This window comes from Rhinoderma darwinii, chromosome 13, assembly GCF_050947455.1.
Source record: "Rhinoderma darwinii isolate aRhiDar2 chromosome 13, aRhiDar2.hap1, whole genome shotgun sequence".
Classification (NCBI taxonomy): domain Eukaryota; kingdom Metazoa; phylum Chordata; class Amphibia; order Anura; family Rhinodermatidae; genus Rhinoderma; species Rhinoderma darwinii.
Genome location: NC_134699.1, coordinates 42,295,448 through 42,321,906, shown reverse-complemented (window position 1 = coordinate 42,321,906; position 26,459 = coordinate 42,295,448). Strand labels below are relative to the sequence as shown.

Genomic DNA, 26,459 nt, shown 5'->3' with positions numbered 1-26,459 from the left:
GATAAGACATAGCAACACTAATTGGGCTGGGGGAGGGGGATAGAGGAAAATGAAAGTGATTGTGTGTAGAATGTATTCAGGCTAAATGTGTCGGTTTCTTTTTCACTTGAATTCTTATGACGACACAGCTGCCCACGTAAACCACTGCCTGGCAACAACTGAATAATTCGCCTGCAATATACCTGCATGTTGTGTTTACCAAAAGCATCCCACAGTTGTGCTTGGTTTTATTTAATGTATTATTAGGCTATGCTCACAAAGCTTCCGTCCGCAATTCCATCAGATTTGACGACAATATTAGTCTTCATGCAGCACTATTCTTGCCGGAGGCCATGTAGGAACCCTGATAAGTCTATTATAACTTAATGAGGTCCTACGGGAGCCATAGAGATCTGGCATAGCGACATTGGCTTCCACTCTGAACGGAAGCCATGACACATATGAACAGAGCCTTAAAGGTACATCTGTCACCATACCCACCCTTTTTATTTTTCGGACTCTATAATATAGAAATACCACACAGTGCAGCTGCGTTACATGTAACTAAATGTTACATAGTTAGTACGGTTAAAAAAATACATATGTCCATAAAGTTCAACCAGGTTCCCCTGAGCCTCCAAAAACATGAAAGGGGGTATGTGCGATCTATGCCCATTATGCACTATTCACACTGCATTTGAGTCTTCCAGCAGAGGTATATGTCAGGAGTGTTTTCTAACTTATAACTCAGACCAAAGGCTTCGATGTATGCCTTTGTATAGGCATACTGTAGCATACATCACCCATAGGGTCCCATTGTATAAAAAAAAAAAAATGTATGCCGCGTGGTATAAGTTTTTTTACTTGATGCCTCTGTATTGAATAGTGTACTATGCTCTTCCATACAGAAAAAAAAAAGGTATGCTTTGAGGGAGCTTTGTGAACAGGCCCTTCCCGTTCAGACATTTTTCCCTTTAACGCCTCTATAAAATAAAGTATACATTTGGTGTAGATTCTTTACATATTCAACTTTATTCAATGAATACATTTCCTGAACATATAATATTTTACCTAGACCATACGTTTTGATCTGTGTGCTTATTGCAGTGATTGCGAACATTATTACCATGGGAGGACCCCAGAAAAAATTGTGCACTTCCAGGGAAACAACCAAGTCCCATTCCTACCTCCAGGGCCACTATCAGGGCAGTACAGGTGGTACTGCAGTCAAGAACCAAGGCTTATGAGTAAAAAAAAACAGGCCACACTCACCTGTCAGCGGCTATCCACCTCTAAGGAATCGGTGAATAGGACCCACACAATTGAATTTTTATTAAATGAACGGGCACCATTTAATAGTTAATCATAGCGACCATTCATTTCACAGGTTAATCTTTTGTCCTCCTCCCCAAGGGCCAACCAAATATTTAGTATGGGCCTGAAAGGGTACTTGAAGGTAATATTATTTCCTTCTTTATTCCCCTTGAGGAGTCCACAGATAATATTTTTGAATCAGGAAGGGAGATAACATTATCTGAATGCAGCATTATAATTATATTATCCCCGCCCTTAGTAGTGAACAAAATGCATTTAATTGAGTACAAGATGGCATTTTTTAGATGTAGGATGCAGCTAAGGGGATCTTTCTACATTATAGGGCCCAGATATTTCAAATGGCGATCCTGCCTTTCTAAATGAAGCTTGGTGTAGGGGCAGGTAAAGCATCCTCCTTACCCAGTACTATAGTCTGTCTTTGATTTGTTGACTGCTTTGCAGGCATTGTGCAGGCTGAAAACATTCCTGTGACCGCTGCGGCCAATCCCTGGTCTCAGCGCTCGTGTCATAAATGCAAGCAGATTGGCTGCAGCGGTCATGTGATGTTTGTGACGTCATCGCTGCAGAACCGCCGGGGACCACCAGAACATCCGCGCTTTACTGCAGTTTCTTTTTAGACAACCCATTTTTTTCTCTTTAATAGTATTTTCATAGATACAAAGCCGCATTATACAATATGTTCCAAACAATGTCTGCTATAAATACAGAAATATAATATGGACAGTGACGTCAGGGGCTCCTCCTGGTGCAGAATCCCCGGCCACAGAGTGGCCGATGCTCTGGCTGCGGATTCCACTTCTAGAGGGAGCCCCAATGACGCTGTCCAGAGGGGAATTGAGCTATCGACAGGAGGGTGGAGCTATATTCAAAGGGTGTGTGGCACTATCTGCATGGGCACTGTGCCACTATATGGTCACTATTTACAGGGAACACTGTGGCGCTATCTACACGGGCACTATGTGTGACACTATCTACGTGGGCACTCTGGCACCATCTATATGGACCCTGGCATTTTAGATTTGGGCACTGGGGGCAGCTAAGGGGGCATTATACTGTATGGAGGCAGCTAAAGGTGCATTATACTGTATGGTGGCAGCTAAGGGGACATTATTCGATATGGGGTAGCTATAGGGCATTATACTGAATCGGGGCAGCTATGGGGGCATTATGCTGTATGGGGAATTATACTGTATGGGGGCAGCTATGGGGGAATTATACTGTATGGGAGGAATTTGTGTGGGCATTATACTGTATGGGGGCATCTGTTTGGGCATTATACTGTTTGGGGGCATCGATTGTAGGATCTAAGAGGTTAAACAGCTGGTATCTGCCACTTGTGTGGGTGGTGCCTGCAACTTACATATATATTTATATATTCTGGTGCTGGAAAGGGTTAATGAAGAGGGCTGCAGGGGGATATCACAGTTTAAGGCTGGGGCTCCACAACAATATATTGCATGCAGAGGCGTAGCTAAGGGTTTAACACAGGGCGGGGGGGGGGGGGGCATATCTGAGTGGCCATGTTTACAACTGAAGAGGCTCATTCTAATTATTTAACAGCCATCCTCCCTGTATATACTAGCCATCATCCCTGTATATAACCCCTATCATCTCTGTATATACCAGCCTGGCTCGTATATACTAGTAAGTTGGGGGTTATAAACAGGGATGAAGGCTGGTGTATACAGGGATGATGGGGTTATATACAGGAATGATAGGGATGATGGCTGGCATACGCAGGGATAATGGGAGTTAATGCAGGGATGATGGCTGGAACTACCCATCATCCCTGTATATAAAAACCATACTGTTAAAATGGGGGTTATAATCCAGCATGAGGGCTGATACAGTGAAGGAAATAAGTATTTGATCCCTTGCTGATTTTGTAAGTTCGCCCACTGTCAAAGACATGAACAGTCTAGAATTTTTAGGCTAGGTTAATTTTACCAGTGAGAGATAGATTATATTAAAAAAAAAAAACAGAAAATCACATTGTCAAAATTATATATATTTATTTGCATTGTGCACAGAGAAATAAGTATTTGACCCCTTTTGGCAAACAAGACTTAAAACTTGGTGGCAAAACCCTTGTTGGCACGCACAGCAGTCAGACATTTTTAGTAGTTGATGATGAGGTTTGCACACATGTTAGATGGAATTTTGGCCCACTCCTCTTTGCAGATCATCTGTAAATCATTAAAGGGAATGTGTTGCCAGAAAAACATTTTTTTTTTTTAATTAAACATTTAGTGTGTAGGTGATTAAACATTGTTAAAAAAAATTTTATTTTTTTCACGAGTCAGGAAATATTATAAATTAGATTCTAATTTATAATATTTCCCATTGCTGGTCACTAGATGGAGCTATTCCCAAAATTGCAGCATTGCAAAATTGTGTAAAAAGCCCTCGCTCTAGTGAGCTCTCAGCATCCCCCCCCTCCTTTATCCTGGCTAGTGCCGGGATAAACGAGGGGTTTGAACGGTCTAACCTCCTACACTGTGTGTCGCCATTTTTTGAGCTAACACACAGTGTAGTAGGTTTACATACAGTAGTAAACGTACACGAACATACATTGAAATCTCTTACCTGCTCCTGCCGCCGCGGCTCCCTCCGGCCCGTCCGCTCCGTCTGCTGCCGCTGGTCCAAGTGCACAAGTCCGGAAGCCGCGACCGGAAGTAGTAATCTTACTGTCTGGCCGCGACTTCCGGTCCACAGGAAAATGGCGCCGGACGGCGCCAATTTCAAATTGGACTGTGTGGGAGCGGCGCATGCGCAGTTCCCACACAGACGGCGTACACAGAAGTGGATGGGACGGGAGCCGTTCGCAGTCCCTATGGGACTGTGGCTGCCGTATTCCATGTCTGTATGTGTCAATCGACACATACAGAAATGGAACAAAAAATGGCCGCCCCCATAGGGAAGAAAAAGTGTAAAAATAAGAAAAAGTAAAACACAAACACACAAATAAATATAAACGTTTTTAATAAAGCACTAACCTCTTTAACATATCAAAAAAAAATTTGTGATGACACTGTTCCTTTAAGATTTCGAGGCTGTCGCTTGGCAACTTGGATCTTCAGCTCCCTCCATAAGTTTTCGATGGGATTAAGGTCTGGAGACTGGCTAGGCCACTCCATGACCTTAATGTGCTTCTTTTTGAGCCACTCCTTTGTTGCCTTGGCTGTATGTTTCGGGTCATTGTCGTGCTGGAAGACCCAGCCACGAGCCATTTTTAATGTCCTGGTGGAGGGAAGGAGGTTGTCACTCAGGATTTGACTGTACATGGCTCCATCCATTCTCCCATTGATGCGATGAAGTAGTCCTGTGCCCTTAGCAGAGAAACATCCCCAAAACATAATGTTTCCACCTCCATGCTTGACAGTGGGGACAGTGTTCTTTGGGTCATAGGCAGCATTTCTCTTCCTCCAAACACGGCGAGTTGAGTTAATGCCAAAGAGCTAAATTTTAGTCTCATCTGACCACAGCACCTTCTCCCAATCACTCTCAGAATCATCCAGATGTTCATTTGCAAACTTCAGACGGGCCTGTACATGTGCCTTCTTGAGCAGGGGGACCTTGCGGGCACTGCAGTATTTTAATCCATTACGGCGTAATGTGTTACCAATGGTTTTCTTGGTGACTGTGGTCCCAGCTGCCTTGAGATCATTAACAAGTTCCCCCCGTGTAGTTTTCGGCTGTGCTCTCACCTTCCTCAGGATCAAGGATACCCCACGAGGTGAGATTTTGCATGGAGCCCCAGATCGATGTCGATTGACAGTCATTTTGTATGTCTTCCATTTTCTTACTATTGCACCAACAGTTGTCTCCTTCTCACCCAGCGTCTTACTTATGGTTTTGTAGCCATTCCAGCCTTGTGCAGGTCCATGATCTTGTCCCTGACATCCTTAGAAAGCTCTTTGGTCTTGCCCATGTTGTAGAGGTTAGAGTCAGACTGATTCATTGAGTCTGTGGACAGGAGTCTTTTATACAGGTGACCTTTTAAGACAGCTGTCTTTAATGCACGAACAGATAAATGTGCTAGGCACAAAGAAGTCCCAAATTTCCCAGCTGCTATAGAATTAATTAAAATATAACTTTTAATGTTTAAATTAGAAACAAGTTGGAAACAAGTTGCAGTAAATAGGGTAAATAGTTGTACAATAGTTTGTTCAATTAAAATTTTTCTTCAGAGCTGGTTAGTCTAACGTTGGAGATCTGATGTATATTAGGATCTCAGTGTGTCAGGCATGGACGGCAGCTGCAGACTGCTCGGGCAGCCTCTATTATGACACAGTGGTAGAGTTTATTTGTTAGACCAGCAATGATTTTAAAAAAGAAACGCTAGCCCCCCCGACATGTTTCACTGCTTCAGCAGCGTCCTCAGGGGATAATTTCAGGGCTGTCTTTAATGCAGGCACCAAGTTGATTTGGAGCGTGTAACTGGTCTGGAGGAGGCTGAACTCTTAATGGTATGTAGGGGATCAAATACTTATTTCTTTGTGCACAATGCAAATAAATATATATAATTTTGACTATGTGATTTTCTTTTTTTTTTTTAAATATAATCTATCTCTCACTGGTAAAATTAACCTAGCCTAAAAATTCTAGACTGTTCATGACTTTGACAGTGGGCAAACTTACAAAATCAGCAAGGGATCAAATACTTATTTCCTTCACTGTATATACAGGGATGATGGGGATAATGGTTGGTATACACAGGGATGATGGTAGTTAATGAAGGGATGATGGCTGGAACTACCCATCATCCCTGTATATAACAACCATCATTCCTGTATATGCCAGCCAGGCTACCCCTGTTGAATATATTTGTACGGCGTAAAACTACTGCTCCCAGTATGACCTTAACAATGGTGCAGGATATGCTAGTAGTTGCTGTTTCACAAAAAAATTATCATACCACCCATCATCTCACTGCAGATCATAGTGACTACAGTACTGATTAGAGTCAGAATAAACATTTACATTAAGTGACTCACCGGTGACGTCTTTTCAGATTCTAGTTGTTCGTTTTCTCTTTTCTTCTCCATCCGGTCCAGACCTCTATGACGACTTCTCCCGGCCACAGCCCATATCTGCAGTTTGCCACTCAGATTGCTTCAGCTTCTCACTTTTCAAACATTTCTGCACCTATAAACAAAGATAAAATTCTCATTTTGCCACACACTATGCCCCTAAATATAATAGCACCATACACTGCACCTCTAATTATAATAGCACCATACATTGTGTCCCTGATTATAATAGCACCATACACTTTGACCCTGATTATAATAGCACCGTACACGGTGTCCCTGATTATAATAGCACTATACACTGTCTCACACACACACAGGGCTCCCTGTAGATGGTGCCCCCCATAGATACCCCTGTAGATAGTACCCATATACAGCCTCCTGTAGATAGCGCTCTACATATAGCCCCCCCCCCTGTATATAGCGCTCTACATATAGGGGAGGTTCTTAGTGCACATTTCGATCAAAAAGTATTTGCCCACCTGCCACGACAAGGCGACCTCTAAGGTGGGGACGTACTCTGCACATACACCCAGAACAGAAACTAAGCCTACATATATATCTGGGGATGGTAGGAACCAGCATTAAACTAATTTAAATCACCCAGGGCAGAATGGGAGTAGAGCAAGAACAAAAATGGAAGCAGTCACTAACCCCACAACTTACTTTCTGGAGTATGTTGGAGCATAAAAACGGTCGTATTACGCCATCGAAATACAGCTCGAAAACGCCATCAAACAGATTTTAATGATAAAAAGAGGTTTTTACAATATGCATAATTTTACATCTCTGTTTAAAAAAAACAAAAAAAAAACGCTGCGTAAAAATGCTCCTTGTAAAAAAATAAATGACATGTCACTTCTGGAGACATTTTTGCTTTACATGTAAGCCGTGTGAACATGCTCTATGGGTGGTTTCAAACGCAGTAGATTTTGTTGCAGAAATTTCTGAAATTCAGTTCCATTCATCTGAATGGGGTTGTTTCTGAAGCAAGAACATGGATTTCTGCAAGTTCCATTCAGATGAATGGAATTCGTTTTCAGTCACAAAAATTTTTGCAACAAAATCTTCCGCGTGTGAATCCTCCCTAAGGTCTCATGCACAAGGCCATGTTATATCTCTGTTTTGTATGGAGCTATAATAGGGCACCCATAGACGCGCATGGATCCTTACTGTACCTCTGTATGACTCTGATTGCTTAAGGAATGCAGAAAAAAATTATGGCATGCTTCACTTGATGCTCTATTAGGCCCAGTTCACACAGAGATTTGACGCGGAAATCGCGTCGGAAAACGCGCCAAAAAACTGCCGAAAATGCCTCCCATTGATTTCAATGGGAGGCGGACGCATTTTTTTTCCCGCGAGCAGTAGAAATTGCTTGCGGTAAAAAAAAGCAACATGCCCTATCTTCGGGCGTTTATGCTTCTGACCTCCCATTGACATCAACAGGAGGCAGAGAAAGCGTATTTTGCGGCATCTTTGCCCGAAAATTGCCACGAAAAACGAGTCAAACGGCGTGCAGGCAGATCAAATTCTGCCTCAAAATTCCAAACAGAATTTTGAGGCAGAATTTTCTGCCTGCAAAAAACTCTGTGTGAACCTAACGGAACTATTGCTTCTAAATAAAGGGAGTCTGTCATCATATTTTCGCTTCCCAAACGGCTAATACCGCTATATGGGAAAGGATGGTTTCAAACACACCTTTGTTGCCATAGTCAGCCCATCGTGAACCTTAAAAAAAAATGCTCATTTGCATACAGCACTCGGATAAATAAAATGTACTTTATTTATGGTTCATGATGAAGTGACAGACAACACAGTTATGTTTTAAAAAAAAAAAATATCATCCTTTCCTATATTGTGATATTAGCGGTTTGGGAGGTGAAAATGTAATTACAGTCTCCTTTTAAGAGAATCTCCGACATCTAGAAAAGAATGGAGCATCATATTGCGGCACACGGGGCCACAGAGTACTTCGTAAGCCTAATGCTCAGAAAATTTTAGCCATTTCTAGGTCCAACTTTTGAGGTAATTTTCAAGATTTAACTTTTGTATTTTTAAATGTATTTCTAACAGGGCCAGATTATAGGATAGTCCTGGGCTGGAAGAAACCTGTGGCCTAAACTCCTGGGTGCTGACATGGGAATGGGGACAGGTAAGTATAGTAATCAAAATGACTATTTTTGGGGTTCCCATAGACGTCAGTAGGGAGACCCTCCTTGACATGGCTGCATCACCTGTTATAGGCAGCCAGGTGGGATCCAGGGCCGAGGGGGCTCCACCAACCTTAACCTGGCCCTGATTTCTAGTGCAATTAGAGTACAAATCTTTAACAGTAAAAAAAACCTCATACTTTACACATTCTGTTCCATGTGACCACAAACTTACCACATCATTGTTTAATATGGGTTGGTTTGAAAATATGATCTATCACATGCACGCTGTTCCTTAAAGCATTTTTCTATAAAGACAATAGGGTAGTTTCATTTTTGTGCATACATCAGCTTTTTTTAGAAACAAAAGATAAGGCTTCCAATCCAGAGAACATCATTTGTGTTGTAAAGAGGTTACCAAGGTTGCAAATAGACACAAAGAAATCTTCCAAAGCAAAACAAATCTTCCACTGGACCTTCAAGATCCTTACATTTTAAGGGGAGAATCTTGTGCCTCATGGAGGTGCAAGCAAGCATCTCAACAGGACAGGCGGACTGCATTATGGGTTCATGTTACGGACAGAACACCGATAAATATATACTTAGCCGCTCTGATGACTCAATGAATCCATAAAACTGAGTCCAATGGTACTGAAGGTGTTCTCCTTTATTTCTATAATCCACCTTGAGGAAAGGCAAAAACACAACAGTACTGGCGCAGCGGTTGTCAGTGACGGCTGGGCTATGTAGTTCTACAGCCATCCGTGGCTTCTTCCGATGTTTCAAATAAGTCTACTATAGAGGAGACTACAAATAGAATAGCGCCGCCAGTAATTGTGAAAAAGCATAAGGTATTTATTTCTACTCATGAACAAGATGCCTCGGAAGAAGCCAATACAGCGAAACCCAGGGTCAGACTGACTTGGTGTGCCACGTTTTAATTACATGCGGATTTTAAAATCTTGTTTGGGATTGTGCAATCATTGCAGTTGCCTTTTACATCAGCATTTATTAACTCTATATTTCTGTTTTTTATGGAAAGGAATATACAGAGCTCATATACAGTAATTATGTGAATAACCTCTTTGAGGGGACAGTTTGCTTTAAACACTCCATTTTTGTTAGAAGGGTCTCTGAACCATTAGCTCATCATATTGTGTCCCACTGCTGCGACCGCGGAGATCTGTAATCTGTAGCGAACCCAGGAATGAGTATTCCACCATAGGGGAAATAAGGCATTATATAGTGCCCATTGATATCATAGGGTGTCTGTGTGATGTACGGTCCGGACATGCTGTGTCCTCCATAGTGAGAGGTCCACTCTGGTCAAAAGAGGAGTCCTGAGCAAGGGATCCCCCTTTATTAATTTAGAATACCCTAATAATGTATTTGTAAATGTTTCTTTTCAACCAGCCAATGACCTGTTGAAAGATTCTGAAACTGGAGATTTATTGGGAACCCAAATGCTCAGCACAGCCTTAGGTTATGTGCACACACAAACTCAAAAACGGCTGAAAACACTCCAGTTGAACATAGCCTAATAGCTTCCACAGACGAGTGTATTGAACCTGAATTTAAGTGTCGGTATTACATACGTAATGGCAGTACGTAACTGCGTGCTTCTACTGAACAGAGTTTAGATCACCATAGAATCTTATGGCTATCTCAGTTTTTCTGGTCACCATGAAGGACCCTAAAATGCAGCTGTATTGCACCGTATAAAGTATGCCTCAGTGTCCCAGGTAATCTGGATAAGAAATCACATGTAAGTATATAGCCATTCTGTGTGTATTATTATAGCTCCACATTTTGCGCTATTCTTCCTCGTGTGTTTGTTACCATTGTGTGTTGCTATGTATTTATTTTTTTTGTGCGAGTAGTTTGGGCGATTTCTGTGGTTTTGCGCTGTTTAATGTTTTCATGTTGTGTTTGTTTCTGCTCAGGTCTCGAGTACAAGAAGAGATGCTGCCTCAGGGTCTGTTCCATGTCCAGCTGTGTGGTCTGTGGGAAGGAGGAGGGGCTGTGCGTGGTGTGTTCATGAGTGTGTATGAGCGTGCACTATATAAGCCTCTGCAGGCAGTGTTTCTTGTCTAGTACCAGTGCAGGAACCGCGTAGCACCAACATAATCCAAGTCAGCGCAGAGCTAGGTAAGTGTGCACAGGGTGCTGTAATGGGGTCTTCATGAAGCTGCGGTTAGTCAACAACAAATAGATGGATGCTCTTTCTTTAATCTTCAACACTTCTCTATCCGGCCGTCACTTGTCATTAATGTCATAATGCTTTCTACTGTAACCTTTCCCCACTCACCCACTTTCCAAGCTCTAGATTTCATTTCAATGTTAAAAACTATAAATACTGATCTTGAACTAAAAGGATTGTATATTTGGGAAACTAAAGCTGAATTAATATTAGTAAGCGTAATGCTCTGTATTTCTCATATCTGTTAAAACTCCCTTTGCACTTATAATAGAGTCATGTGGGGTTCCAGTATATACAGATGGTCCATATGGATGAGATGTGTACATAGATTCCTTTGCTGTTTCCCACAACTGTAAGAAAGATTTATGTATCGACAAAGAGTGCCCCTTCCATGTTAACATGATATCTATTAGATCCGTACACTATAGGTGCCTAATTCCGTTAGAACCCTAAGAAGGCCGTTTTATATCCAATTTAACACTTTCAGGTGCCCCATACACTAGATCTCATCTGTCCCTACAAAATATGTGTCGGTAATAATCTAGGAAGGTTTTTAATAAAATAGAAGTGGCTCTACTATGTTTTTATTACCTTCATATTATCACTTTATTGTAAATCCTTTGCTATATAGGATGATTGTCAGTCAGACCATTCTACAGAGCCCTATGAAATGTTCCACCTATGACTACACACAGGATTTACTATACACCTGTGCTCTAGACGTGTTCTCATTTTGTAATGTAATATCTGGGCACTGAGGTTCTGGATAGGAGATTTTTTGTTTTCTTACATTGATGTTCGATATGCATGTGCATACATAGGGAATCTATACATCCCCCAAATCGAAAACACATATGTAAATAAACGCTGTGTACCCTTTTGCCATGCATTCACAGACTCTTAGTTTGAGTCTGATTTTGTTCTTGCTTAGGCTGTGTTCACATCAGCGTTGCCCTTCCGTTGAGGGGTTCCGTCGGCGGTTGTCGTTGGTTAACCCCTCAAGGGAAAGGCAAACGGAAAACTTAGCTTCCGTTTACATCACCATGGATCTCAATGGTGACAGAGACGTTGCTAAGGGTTTCAGTTTCTCACCATTGTGACAGGGTTACGTTGGTTTTGAATCAATAGCGCAGTCGAAATTGCTCTAATTGTTCACACAGTTCATATCACTAGACAGAAGTGTATTTTTACTTTCAGAAGTGTCCGATGCAAGATTAAACATACCTTGTAATTTTGAAACGTGGTTTGTTTTTTTCTTGGAATCCCAGTTCAGCATTCCTAAGAAAGTATCTGTTACTATATGGTGTCTGTGGAATATTACCTATTGAACTGAAAAAAAGAAATTGCCAATATTGTTAGTTAGTACTACATTAACAAAATTGCTTCCCTAAAGAGATGGCCATTGATAAAAATGCAGATGTGTTAATGGATGTTATGTCATAAGCAGCCATATGTTTCCATGCCTTGCAGAAAGTGTTTGCCCAAGGCATCTTCTAATTCCTGGAAGTACCTATAGATCACGATCATGCCATTTTTCACAGAAATATTCTAAAATAGTTTCAGTAACAACTTGCAAATATTTGTACAATCTATTCATGCTGACTTTTTGCAGTGATGGACTACAGTGTCCAATTCTTGTGGTGACCTACTGCTGGAATGAGAAATGTTTTATCATCAGAAATTTCTGGTCTTCTTGTCGACCTACATTTTGCATAGCTTAAAAAATCATTAAAATGCACAATGTTAGTTTGTACAGGTTAGGGTGCGTTGTAGACTACATAAAGCAGCTGTAATGACGGGGGTGGGGAGACAGACAAGTGAGCCCTAATCTACCCACCACTCAGTCCCTGCTTACTTGCAACGACCCGCCCTAGGCAACGGGGTACAACTGGGCGACGGTCCCTACGCTCAATAAGTGCACGACAGACAAACAGACAAGGGTACACAGAGCTAGGGGGAGAAAGGGGCAGTTGCCCACGGCAACACCTTGAGCAACAAGAGAAGTGAACAAGCCGAGTAAAACCTGGAGAGTACGAGGTGCCAAACGCAGAGCAGGAGAGTAGTCCGCAAGCCGGGGTCAATATGAAGCAAGGACAATAGTACAAGAAGCTGCAGCAGGGCCAGGAAACCAAACGAGAAGAATCACAAGCAAAGGAGGAACAGGAAAGGCAGGTATAAATAGACAGAGGGCGGGAGCTAGCTCCGTCTGGCCAGGCTGTGATAGGTTCTCCCACTCCTAAGCCTGAGTGGTGGAAGATGCAGTCAGTCTCACAGACATAGAAGCAGGTGCAGACTGATTATCTATGGGCGTTAACCCCCGAAGCTGTGCCTGGCAGATCCTTTACAGCAGCTGAGTTACTCTTCGGAGAGCAGTTCTACACTCATGTTATGTGCATTTCACAACGGAACCTGCTTTATGGCACTTAGAAATGGAATTAGAAATTGCAAATTATGTTTAAAAAAGGCAACGATCAAGCTAGATATGGCCTAGTTTATTCATGCCATGTCTAGAAGTTGGTGTTAGGCAAATGCCTGAGACAGAGTGGCAGGGAGGTTTAGGTGGGATGTTGAATGATAAATTGTGGAACATGAGGTGAGATTTAGGTCAGTCATAAAACATCTGCTGATGTGTTTCCCTTTCTTTCTAATTTAATATATGAACTTTATCATTAATTCTAATTATTCTTCATATATTTAAATGTTTTCGTTGTTATGGTATGTAGTGGAATATTGATAGTCTATGGATTTATGTATATTAACCCCTTAAAGGAGTTACCCAGGATTTCAAAATGAATGGCCTACCAGATCGGTGGGGGTCCGACTCTCGGCACCCCTGCCAATCAGCTGTTTGTAGGGGCCGCGGCGCTCGTAGCGCCTGTGCAAGGCATTGCAGCGCCGTCATATTCAAGTTAATAGGACAGCCCTGCAATCTTTGAACAGTCGTTGCGAAAGTAGCGGCGTGTGCAAGTATGAACAGCCTGAAATCCGATGTAAACAATGAAGAGGCTGCAGCACTCGCTCAAGTGCCGCGGCCCCTTCAAACAGAAACAGCCCCTTCTAGCTACGAGAGTTGGATCCCCAGCTTTCTTATATTAATGGCCTATTCTAAGGATAGGCCATCCATTTTGAAATTCGGAATAACCCCTTTAAGGACGCATCACTTTTGGACCTTGAGGACACCGCATCTTTTTTTCTGCTTTATGGCACTGAAAATGGAATTAGAAATTGTAAATTATGTTTAAAGAAGGCAATCACTAAGCTAGATATGGCCTGGTTTATTCATGCCAATGACTAGATTGGTGTAAGACAAAGCCTGTGACAGATTGGCGGAGAGGTTTAAGAGGGATGTTGAATGTTAATTTGTAGAACATGTGGTGAGATTTTAGATCAGTCATGAACATCTGCTGATGTTTCCCTTTTTATTCTAATTTTAATATATGAACTTTATCATTATAATTATCCTTCAGAATTTTTTTTTTTTTATTGTAATGGTAGGTAGCTGCATATTCAGAGTCTATAGATTTATGTATATTAACCCCTTAAAGGAGTTATCCAGGATTCAAGAATTGGTAGCCTATCAAATCGGTGGGGGATATTCGCACAGGATATTAGCTGGTGGTCATAATAATTGGACTGTGTATATTTGTGCATTGTAATTAGATCGCCCCTAAGCAGTCTTTTCTCTAAACTGAATAGCCCTAAGTTTTAAAACCTGGATATGCGATATATTACACAGATCATACAACAGTGTGCATGAGCCCTTAGTATGCTTTGCTGCTCCTAAAAATCAGTTTTCTGTGATGTAATTCTAATCCCGGTGTAACGTTCGCTGCCGTGGACCGCCGCCGCTCCCCATAGGCGAACGGCCGCCACTGCAGCCTCCTGGCCGTCTCCCTCCCTGGAGACACCAGCTTGTGCGGCCACCCACCCGGAACTGTGTAATAGGGTGAGCGTTCGTCCCCAGTCTTAAAGGGCCAGCGCGGACTCGCTAAAGTTTCCCTAACCTATCTCCAGATCACCCTGGACTATAAAAATGGCTCCACCCTTCCACTCCTTGCCTGAGCGTTGTTGTTGTCTACCCATGTTCGTATTGCAAATGGTCCCTTAGTTGTATCCTGCTCCCAGAGTTCCCGTGCCCTGCTACCTGTATCCTGTGCTGTGTTTGTTACTGAGTCCTTCTAGTGTTGGAGTCACGTTGTGTCACCTGCTTAGCCTGCTGTTATACACCACGTCTGGGGTCATCTGCTATGCCTGCTGTTATACACCACGTCTGGTGTCACATGCCACTCCTGGTATCATCCGCCATGTCTGGCGCTACCCGCCACATCAAGCCCCATCTGTGCCAAAGAGTATGCGACTGTCTGCACTCGCTCAGGTACCCTTCTGCTACGAACTTTGCATAGACTGTGACATGGCCAGCAGCCACTCCGCTAATACACATACCCCTAGATCGTGACAGCCGGTGACATGTTCCCAGTGTTTAAAGTGTTTGCTGACAATAGAAAACCCAACATAGCTATAATACATTTTCCCACATACATGCTTCATCTGCCTTTGTGCATCTCTACTCTCGTTAAAGAGAACATTTCACCTGCCCATACATGCGCGTGCGCTCTTCTCTCTCCAGCTCTTGCTGTAACACTGTCCGTAGTTGATTGGACAGTGTCACAGCGATAAGCTACACATCCCCTTGCCAATTACATGCCCCATTGACAATTCAGTGGGTTATTTAAATATTGGGCGTCAAATATAACGGCACCGATATCTAAATAACGGAGGATAGGAAAAAAAATGTAAAGTGAGTCAGGGTTTGTGCAGCCCTGCCTATTACATGGTGCACTCAGCTGCACATGTATGGGCAGGTGAAAAATTGCAACTTGATGGCACAGTACCCATATTGATGTAATATGACTGTGTAAATTACTGCCAGCTGCAGAAACATTTAATTTCTAAATCTCAGCGCAATGATTGGCCACCTCAAGCTGATGATGTCACTAATGGAGGCCATAACATGGTAGCAATGCACTGAGGCGGGCGGCAAAGGAGGATCTAAAAGATAGTATTTTTGTAAAAATAAAAACTTAAATGTGCAATGCCTGGTGAGTGTGATATCAAATATTATAATATATGTCAAAGTACAATTTCCATTGTTGTGTATGTACATAATACCTATGGATTTTTATGCCGGTATTATTTTTAACCACTACTCCATGGAAAATCAAGCAATTTACCTCAAGATTTATTGTTTTCTTCTTTTATATATATATTGTATTTACTTTAAGTTAAAAGCTACTAAAGAAGTAAGAACTGTCCAACATCTACTCTGTATGGGTCTTCATTGCACTCTCCAACCATGCTGGCAGCTCATCAGAGAAAGTTTCCTTTATCCCAAGGCATAGGCCTTAAGCCAAATTCTTTAGCCAGAGTATTTAATTGTTTTGACTCCAGAAACAAAAACATTCAGTTCCCTACTGAGATAATATCAATACTTGTGTACAACAAAACATATTTTGCAGGGCTTTTCCTTCTGGATAAAAAAAAGCCATACATCATGCAAAAAATATTTATAGATAAAAATTTTGTATTTGCTATTTTTTTTTTTTTACAAAGCTGGGTGTTTTTTAACTTTTCCGTTTTACTTATTGTTCTGCTCCGATAGCAATTTTGTAAGAACTTTATACTGAATAGTAATTTCTTACCATGACCTAAAGTTACCTTGAAGGCCACTGATCTATACTGTAAGCAGAATTTTGCATTTGAAAATATGACTTTAGTAGTAAAACTAAATAAAGTAAAATTATAAAAATAAATCCTGTAGATGACTTTAAACATTATATAGCAAAATTATTTCCAAATATATGGAAAATTCACAGACAACTCAAACTATGTTAGTCTCCAATATAACTATTAAAGGGGTTCTCCAATTTGGACCGCAGCTTCTTATTAAAAGGGTCCCTTGACAATAAGCAGATCAGAGAGTGTCTCCCTCGTGTAATCTGTGGGGAAACCTGGCAGTAAGTGTTCACTTTCCCTGCAGCGCCACCACAGGGGAAATTAAATATTACACACTTCCCATTCAAATCAATAGGTTGTCTGTGTGATGGAGGATAGGACAGGTCCTCCAGAATGAGAGACGCTCTTTTGTAAATGCTCTCTACTCTGGCGAAAAGATAACAGTGGATGTCCCTTTATAAATTTAGAATTCCCTAAAAGGTCTGTATGGAAATGGGTTTTCTAAACTTGACAAATCCTTTAACACATAAGATAAAAGTCTGCCAAAGATGTGATTTGTCAGGTTGTATTTTTTCATTCGTTGCCAGCTGAAACTACATGTATATCGCATGATCGGCCAATTATGGACCACCATTTGTTACTTTGCGCAAACTCACTCTGTTTATTGAATGTTTTTTAAACGATCTCCCTGATCTGCCAGTTTGGCATGTTAATGGTCAGATCGCCGGTAAGAACGACCTGAAGTATGATTGATCGTCTCCATTCCAGTTGCCCACAAGTCTATGTAAAATTGCGGCATTACCACAATTCATGTGCAACGTCAATGTTTCCCTATGAGTGAAAAAGTCACGACTTGCTATAACTACAAGAATTCCAATCATATCCGAATTTTTTCAAATGTCGCTTGACTATTTCTCCCATAGGGAAACACTGAGGTTATGCTGTGATTTTACCACCACTAATGTGCACGCTTACTATTGAAGGAATCATGAACTCCGCAGCAGAAATTCTTATGGATAATGTCTGTTCATATATCCACAGGCCGAAGCGTAATTGCTTTATGCAACCAGTCAATTTTTAAAAATACAAAAGCAAGTAAAGATCTAAATGGCCAGGGGGGGAAAATGGCCAATTGAATGTCTTGCCTAGACCCCAATAGAGATGCTATGGCAAAAGCTGACTGACTCAAGCAGTTCTGCAAAGAGAAGCAGGCAAAGATTATATCAAATTGAAGGAAAAGTTAGGATGAAATTACGCCACTGTATACTAGGAAATCTCATAACGTTTCATTATACAATGATAAAGCTTTCTTTTCAGAAGGTTAAACAACCCTTTTAACATTTTTGTGGAATAAGTGTGTAGGGGTGGACACAAACAACAGAGGGCCCCTGTACAAGAACAGCATATGGCTTTTTTTCAACTGCTAATTTGACGACTGCAATGTGCTAACCATTGATGACTGTCTAGAAAATCACCAGTGGGCCAATTCTCCAGTAGTTGTGAGACATGGATAGGAATGAGCGTAATCACTTACATGTCATACACTAGACAGTAGGAGCACTTATTTAACCCCTTAATGACCGCTGATGCACCTTTTCACGGCGGTCATTAAGGGGCTTTATTCTAGTCCGCCGCCTTTTCACGGCGGACTAATCAACGTCAGATGACAGCCGAGCTCCTGCTCCAACGGTAGCAATCGAAGTTTACTTAGATCGCGGCCGTTTAAACCCTAAAATCCTACGTTATGCTACGCAGCGCAGCGTTTGATGTCTCTGTCCATATATGGACAGTGGCATCAGGGGCAACTCCTGAAACGGAATCCCTGTACACAGCGTTGCCGACTCTGTGACTGGGGATTCTACTCCAAGATAAGCCAGTGACGTCACTGTCCATAAATGGACACAGACAACAGGGCCTTCTCCTGTAGTGGAATCCCCTGTCACAGCGTCGGCAACGCTGTGTACGGGGATTCCGCTTCAGGAGTTGCCCCTGATGTCACTGTCCATATATATGGACAGAGACATCAAGTGGAACCAAAGGGCGATTTCGCTCCTTCAGGGAGCTACAGTGGCGCTATCTACAGGAAGGGGGGGTTGCGCTACCTACAAGGGGGCTGTGGGCTGTGTGGCGCTACCTACAAAGGGGCTGTATGGCGCTACCTACAAGGGGCTGTGTGGTGCTACCTACAAGGGGGCTGTGTGGTGCTACCTACAAGGGGGCTGTGGGCTGTGTAGCGCTACCTACAAGGGGGCTGTGTGGCACTACCTACAATGGGGCTGTGGGCTGTGTGGCACTATCTCCATGGGAACTATGGTGTTTTGGTGATTGGGACAGAAAACCCTGACAAAGGAAACCCATTTGGAGACACACTGATGCAAAATGGACATGAAAAACGTACAATTGATCAGTTTTTAATGGCCATTTTTTTTCACTGTCATGTGACTGTAGCCTAAATGACTGATGCCAGGAATCCCTTTCACATGTACCGTGGTCAGGCTAGGAAATCCGGCTGACACACAGACTGTTTTTCACGGTCCAATCACGATCGTGTGAATCCAGCCATAATGTAATCTATTTAAAACCCCATCGTGGGGCCGGTACTGACGGGGTCCTGCTCACACTTCAGACACTATGATGTAAACTCGCCCCAGAGTGCCCGCTCGGAACCATCTGCTTGGCCCTGCTGCAATTTAAACTAACGTTAGCAACATCGGAGACCGGCTGAGGTGGTGAGGGGAATGTTAGTACACGCAGTGCATAATTGATTATAGATTTTGTTAACCTGTTCCCTACCATTTTGGCAATCGTATTTGATAAAAAAAAATATTTGCAGAGGTTAAAAGTTGTGATGTTGGGGGCGTGGCCTGGACGCTGAGGCGAGCGGATGCATATATCCCCTTAATCGCAAGGAATCTAGGGCTTACATTCAACGTCTGGCTCACCCACCGACAGAATAGTATTCCCGAGAATTCGCTCATTAGCAAGAGGTGTCACAACCTGAAATCCGATGGCCAGGCCTATAAGCGGCGAGAGACCTCGGCCTAGATTTTTGGGCCCTTCCATAGCGCACACACGCCCTCGACTCCTGGGCTAAATAGGTCTCGAGTGAGAGGCCTACAGAACCGCCGGAATAGCGGTGAGCTGTGCACATTGCCGGGATAAAGGTGCTGAACACCCCAGAGCAATTGGGAGCTCTACCCGCCATCTTGGTGCTTCAGAGCTACAAGAAACACTGCCGTATTCCCGCCTCAGCGCTCCCAAGCTTCTGTGTAAGTGCCACTTTACTCCCCCACTATATTTCTCCCTCTACTGTCTGTATAGACTTTCATCTACAAGTGAGATTTCTCCCATCTTCTTATCTGGGAAACACACTATAACTTTATACTAGATGCTTATGTCACTCTGCAGCGTCCCTGAACTGCATTAATTGTCATCTATCATACAGGAGTTCTCTCCAATACCTAAAGAGCATGTCTCTAATTTTTTCTTGGATTGTTTAGTCACATATATTGTTCACTTGAATTGCATCCCAGATAGGGACCCGACTTCTGTGGCTCTATCCAACTACTTGTGAGTTTGCATACATGCACATGATCTGTGCTCCTTTGGCAGACGTATTCTAACATACTATTACTCTCATGGGACCTTTGCACTCTTTATTGCTTGAGCATCATATTGCTTTATCATGGTCAAACCTGCTAAAGACAAAGCCAAAGAGAATTTAAGCATGCCTAAACGCCACAAAAGCCAGCAAGACCTGGATAAATTTGCGAAAACCAGGATGGCAGCTTCCCCAGCGGGCCGACTCAAACAGGTCCCAGAGGACCAGCCTGATATTGACCAGGAGGTAGACTCCGATGGTGATAGCAGTACATCTGACCGAGCTTCCGATACCTGCCAACTCTCTAAGTCATTTTAAAAAAAATGCTTGGCGCAAGCTTTATCACAAGTACTGAAGGAACTTTCAGACATTAAAGCCGAGTTGAAACATATTGGGCATAGAGTCGAATCTCTTGAAACCACACAATCCTCCATTCTCATGCATAGTGGAGTGGCACAGACCAACATCTTGGCCGAGCAAGATCAACTGAACAAGTGATCTAATAGAGGAGCAACAGAACCGCAACCGAAGGAAAAACATCCGACTTCGGGGTCTTCCTGAGAGCATCCCTCCAACGGATTTACCAGCTGTGACAATATTCTCTGGTCTTCTAGAAGAGGAAAGAGCGGAAAAAATTACTATTGAGGATTCATAGAGCTCTGCGCCCTAAACCAGCGGTAACAGAACCACCACGAGATGTGATTTGTGGGCTCCTAAGCTATGCAGCGTTACTCCAAAAGGCCAGGGACACTCCAAATGTAACCTTTGAAGGCGCTAAAGTGCTTTTCTTCCAAGATGTTGCAGCCAGCACATTGTCTAAAAGGAGACTGCTGGAGCCGGATAAGTGACAGGATAAGAAGATCCCGTTTCATTGGCTCTACCCATTTGCAGTGGTGGATCATCATATGGGCGAACCGCACATCATTTAAAAAAAAAAACAGCATTGCAGCGCGCTAGTGACACTAATGGGGAGGAGGAGCAGGGAGAGCAATAGTAGGGCCGGGCTGGGAGGGAATAGGGCCGCTGCTGATGGGAGGGCAGGGCCGCACCATCAAGCCTACTGCCTCTCTGAGGGGCGGTAGCGCAACTGAAACCAGCCACTGCCATCCTCTCCTGCACTAATTTTACCTGCGTCTACAGAACGCAGGTACAATTACATGCATAAGCGCTGAATGGCCGTTCGCGCCAGACCATTCAGCGCCTTACAATGACGCCGATTGAAGGGCGGAATGATTTGTCCCGCCAATCAGCGCCTTTTAAATAGCTAGTGGCTTCTGTTGTTGAAAGGCGCAGATTGGCGGGAGAAGTCTGGACCAGATAAGGAAGAAAAGAGAATAAGAACAACTAGAATCTGAGACGTCACCGGTGAGTCACTTAATGTAAATGTTTATTCTGCCTCTAATCAGCACTGTAGTCACTATATGATCTGCAGCTAAATGATGGGTGGTATGATTTTTTTTGGGGGGGAAACCGCAACTCCCAGCATATCCTTACCATTGTTCAGGTCATGCTGGGAGCTGTAGTTTTACACCGTACAAACCTATATGGCAGGGGTTACACTAAATTCAGCTGTATTTGTGCTGGTGTTGTATTTATGTCCTGAGCTTAGTTCTGGTGCTGTATATATGTACTTTGCTTGATTCTGGTGCTGTATTTATGTACTGGACTTGGTTATGGAGCTGTATATATGTACTGAGCTTAGTTCTGGTGCTGTATATATGTACTTAGCTTGGTTCTGGTGTTGTATATATGTACTGGGTTTGATTCTGGTGCTGTATATATGTACTGAGCTTTGTTTTTGTGCTGTATATATGTATGAACTTGGTGTTGGGCTGTATATATGTACTGAGCTTGGTTCTGGTGTTGTATATATGTACTGGGTTTGATTCTGGTGCTGTATATATGTACTGAGCTTTGTTTTTGTGCTGTATATATGTATGAACTTGGTGTTGGGCTGTATATATGTACTGAGCTTGGTTCTGGAGCCGTATATGTCAGAGCTTGGTTCTGATGCTGTAATTGGGGTCATGGGGCGGTGCCGCTATCCTGACGAGTCACATAGTCCTGACTCCAAACCCACCTTTCCATGCTTGATTGACATCCCCCCGGCTTATATACATCTCTACCAGTCTCCTCCAACTTTCTCGGATGCGCCACTGCTTTGTACTACTTGGGCACGTACCGTGCAGCGAGGTGCTCTTCCCGGCTGCACCGCGCATGCCAGTACAAGGCAACGGTGCATCTGCAAGAGTTGGAGGAGGCTACTAGTGATGTAGAACAGCCAGGGGGATGTCAATCAAAATCTGGGGGGTGCCATTTCAATTTTCGCCTCAGGCAGCAGAAGAGCTATAATCGGCCCATCGGGAGGGACAGCATTTGCAGGGGCGGGATAGGGCTAGCATACGTGCATCATGGTAGGCACTTTTGCTAGTGGTAGAAGTTAGCCTTATATTCTCAAGCTCAGAAATGAACTCAAGGACCTCCTGAACATCAGGGCGGCAAGGGCTCTTAAGAGGTGCAAATACAAGTATTATACACATGGTGATAAGGGCTCCAAAATTATGTCCGCTCTTGTTAAGAAACAGAAAGAAGAAACATTTATAACCCAAATAGAAATCGCATACGGGTGCAGTGGTCTCTAATACGTCAGATATTGCCACAGAGTTCCAGAGCTTTTACACAAATTTAGACACCACAACTTTAGGATCTAATGTCCCGGAGAGAGAGGAGCGAATGGCATCCTTCTTGAACTCAATCGACTTACCCCACTTACCAATAGCCGACGAAGAGCTCCTGATTGCCCCTTTCACGACGAGGAGATTTCAGTCATGCTCTCAACTATTCCTACTGGTAAAAGTCCGGGACCGGACGGCCTACCTATCTCCTACTATAAGACCTTTTCTGATATACTATTGCCACATTTCAGGTCTTTATACAATTCTCTCCTGAAAGGAGAACATCTACTGAGGCAAATGTTGGAGGCTTATGTCACTATGCTCCATAAAGAGGGTAGGGATCCACTGAAATGCGGTAGTTATAGACCAATATCATTGTTAAACACGGACGTCAAATGGTGGGCAAAACTTTTAGCTCATTGCATAGGCAGACTGTTACCAAACCTCATCAATTCTGAACAAACCGGCTTTGATTCCCAGCCGTGAAGGAAAATTCTAAACAACCAGACTGATAAACGCTATCTCCCATGCTAAGAACCACAGAATACCACTGGTGCTTCTTGGCACAGATGCTGAAAAGGCTTTTGATAGGATGGCATGGGATTATGTCAGTAATGCTGAGGAGGTTTGGTTTCGCTTCAATGTTTGCGAATGCTGTCCTTACGCTTTACAAGGCCCCACATGCAAGACTCAGGATTAATGGCACTCTTTCCCCCGCCTTTTTAATTAGAAATGGTAATAGGCAAGGGTGCCCTCTCTCTCCCTCACTTTTCATTTTGGTTATGGAGACATTAATACAAAAAATTACCCAATCCTCAGACATTTAGGGACTTACAGTTGACTCGCTGACACACTCTAAAGCTGTGTTTGCTGACAATCTATTGATTTTCATCACAAACCCCACTCGAGCTTTTCCTAGACTTTTAGATGTTTTTGTGGAATTTGGGAACATTTCTCATTTTAAAATTAATTTAAAAAAATCTGTGGTTCTCAATGTCACTTTTCCCCAAAGAACTATTGATAAAAGGGTACTGATAAATTAAGTTTAAAGAGGCTCTGTCACCAGATTTTGCAACCCCTATCTGCTATTGCAGCAGATCGGCGCTGCAATGTAGATTACAGTAACGTTTTTATTTTTAAAAAACGAGCATTTTTGGCCAAGTTATGACCATTTTCGTATTTATGCAAATGAGGCTTGCAAAAGTACAACTGGGCGTGTTGAAAAGTAAAAGTACAACTGGGCGTGTATTATGTGCGTACATCGGGGCGTGTTTACTACTTTTACTAGCTGGGCTTTCTGATGAGAAGTATCATCCACTTCTCTTCAGAACGCCCAGCTTCTGGCAGTGCAGATCTGTGACGTCACTCACAGGTCCTGCATCGTGTCGGCACCAGAGGCTACAGTTGATTCTGCAGCAGCATCAGCATTTGCAGGTAAGTAGCTACATCGACTTACCTGCAAACGCCGATGCTGCTGCAGAATCATCTGTAGCCTCTGGTGCCGATGTGTCCTCGCTCGTCTGACACGATGCAGGACCTGTGAGTGACGACACAGCGTGATCTCTGGAGAACACGGCTGTGTCTGCACTGCCAGAAGCTGGGCGTTGTGAAGAGAAGTGGATGATACTTCTATACACAACGCCCAGCTAGTAAAAGTAGTAAACACGCCCCGATGTCCGCACATAATACACGCCCAGTTGTACTTTTACTTTTCAACACGCCCAGTTGTACTTTTGCCATCCTCATTTGCATAAATACGAAAATGGTCATAACTTGGCCAAAAATGCTCGTTTTTTAAAAATAAAAACGTTACTGTTATCTACATTGCAGCGCCGATCTGCTGCAATAGCAGATAGGGGTTGCATAATCTGGTGACAGAGCCTCTTTAAGTGGTCCCCAATGACTATTAAATATCTAGGTGCGAATATTCCTCCAGACCCAAGGAAGCTCTATCTATATAATTATAAACCTCTCTTAATTAAAATCTCTGCACAGCTCTCGCAGTTGAAGATACCTTATGTATCATGGTTGGGGTGAAAGAACTTAATTAAAACATATATTCTGCCACAAGTACTATACACCTTGTCAACCGTACCCATTAAACTACCTAAGAGCTTTTTTAGTCAAATAACTAACATTTTCTCTAGGTTTATTTGGAATAATAAACAGGCTAGGATAGCTTTTTCGCAGTTAAAACAGTATAAACTACAAGGTGGATGCGCATTACCGGACATATCGGCTTATTATAGAAAAAACCACCTAGCTAGGTGGCTTACTTTAGTGCGCACTCAGGATGGGGCCCCTCACCTCCATATTGAAAGGCATTTGCTTGAAGTAGATGGTGCTTTATACTTATGGTCGAATGTTAAGACGCAGGACGAGATCCTAAGCACAACTCTTTAAGGTACTATAACCGTTTACCATGATTACTTTACCCGTAACCTACTTAATAAAGGCACTCAGCGCTTATGCCTATGAGTTTAATACCGGCTTATTCCCAGACAAAACGTATGCCTCTGACTTATACCTGGTCTAGCCTCCAAAATGTATACATTGCCACCCATCTCAAAGACAAAACTCTAATACCCACCCTGAACTCGCTTCTGCAGAACCCTGGTTCACAAGCCACCATGTTTTTGAATGAGATGTCCTTTACTGATTGGTGCGGCAAGTTCACTGCCGAAATGACTAACACTTCGAGATCCTGACAGGTTGGAAAATGACTTGCGAATGCCTAGAAGGATCCCCAAAGGAATGTTCTCCAAACTTTATAATGGGTTGATGACACAATGCGCCCCTACTTAGACAAACTACCTGTCTTCATGGGAAAAAGAACTTAACACCCAGTGCACTCCTTCCGAAATAACTACTATTCTCTCACACTCCCATGGTCTCTCACGATGCATTAAAATACAAGAAAACTCGTATAAAACCCTGACCAGATGGTACAAAACCCCTCACCAGTTGAGACAAATGGGGCTTTCCATTGACGAAAGTTGTTGGAGATGCGGTGAAAATGCAGGCACCATTTTACACATCTGGTACCACTGCAAATTAATCCAACCCTTCTGGACTCTAGTGCGACAATATATTACTCAGATCTGAAGGATGGATATTAAACTGACCCATGAATTGATTTTGTTGTGGCTCCCTAACAGTTCAGACCCTCTAGAAATATTTGACCTACCATCCTACTCTCGGTAACAAAACTGATAATACCCATTAAATGTAAGTCGGAGGACCCCCCAACCATAGAACAGTGGCTAGATAGAGTACATCAACTTTCCAGACTGGAAGAATTAGCTAGTTGGGAACTTGGTAATCATGCCACTTTCCTGAGCCTGTGGAAACCTTGGTACAATTACCGGAACACACCTATATCACCAGCACGGACTTGTTCTCTTTAAGGAACTGACCACCTATGTGCGAACTGACGAGTGGCCCTTACAATCACAATTATATCAACCATATATTTGTGTATTTTTCCTTTGCAATTTGGATGCCTAATGTAATTTCTTGATTTCTGTCATTGTGCCATTGTCTTGTCCTTCCCATGTATATCTACTGTTATTTTTTTCATATCTTATGTATTGCGCATCTCATGTACTGTCTTGTAACACTTTTTGTTCTGATTTTATGGCGATGCATTGAGATGACATTTTGCTGGTCATTTTGTTATCAATAAAAACAGACTTGTGGAAAAAAAAGTTGTGAAGTTACGTACAATTATTATAGCAGTATATGTTAAAA

General features: G+C 42.7%; 1 protein-coding gene across 1 annotated transcript in view; it reads left to right on the top strand.

The window, feature by feature from the left end:
- The first annotated feature begins 10,543 nt into the window (after positions 1-10,543).
- PLTP (phospholipid transfer protein) overlaps positions 10,544-26,459 on the top strand; it is a 45,860-nt gene continuing 29,944 nt past the window's right edge. The window contains exon 1 of the mRNA XM_075845405.1: positions 10,544-10,648. The gene's annotated coding sequence lies outside the window, so the exon portion shown is untranslated. The remainder of the gene's footprint in view (positions 10,649-26,459) is intronic.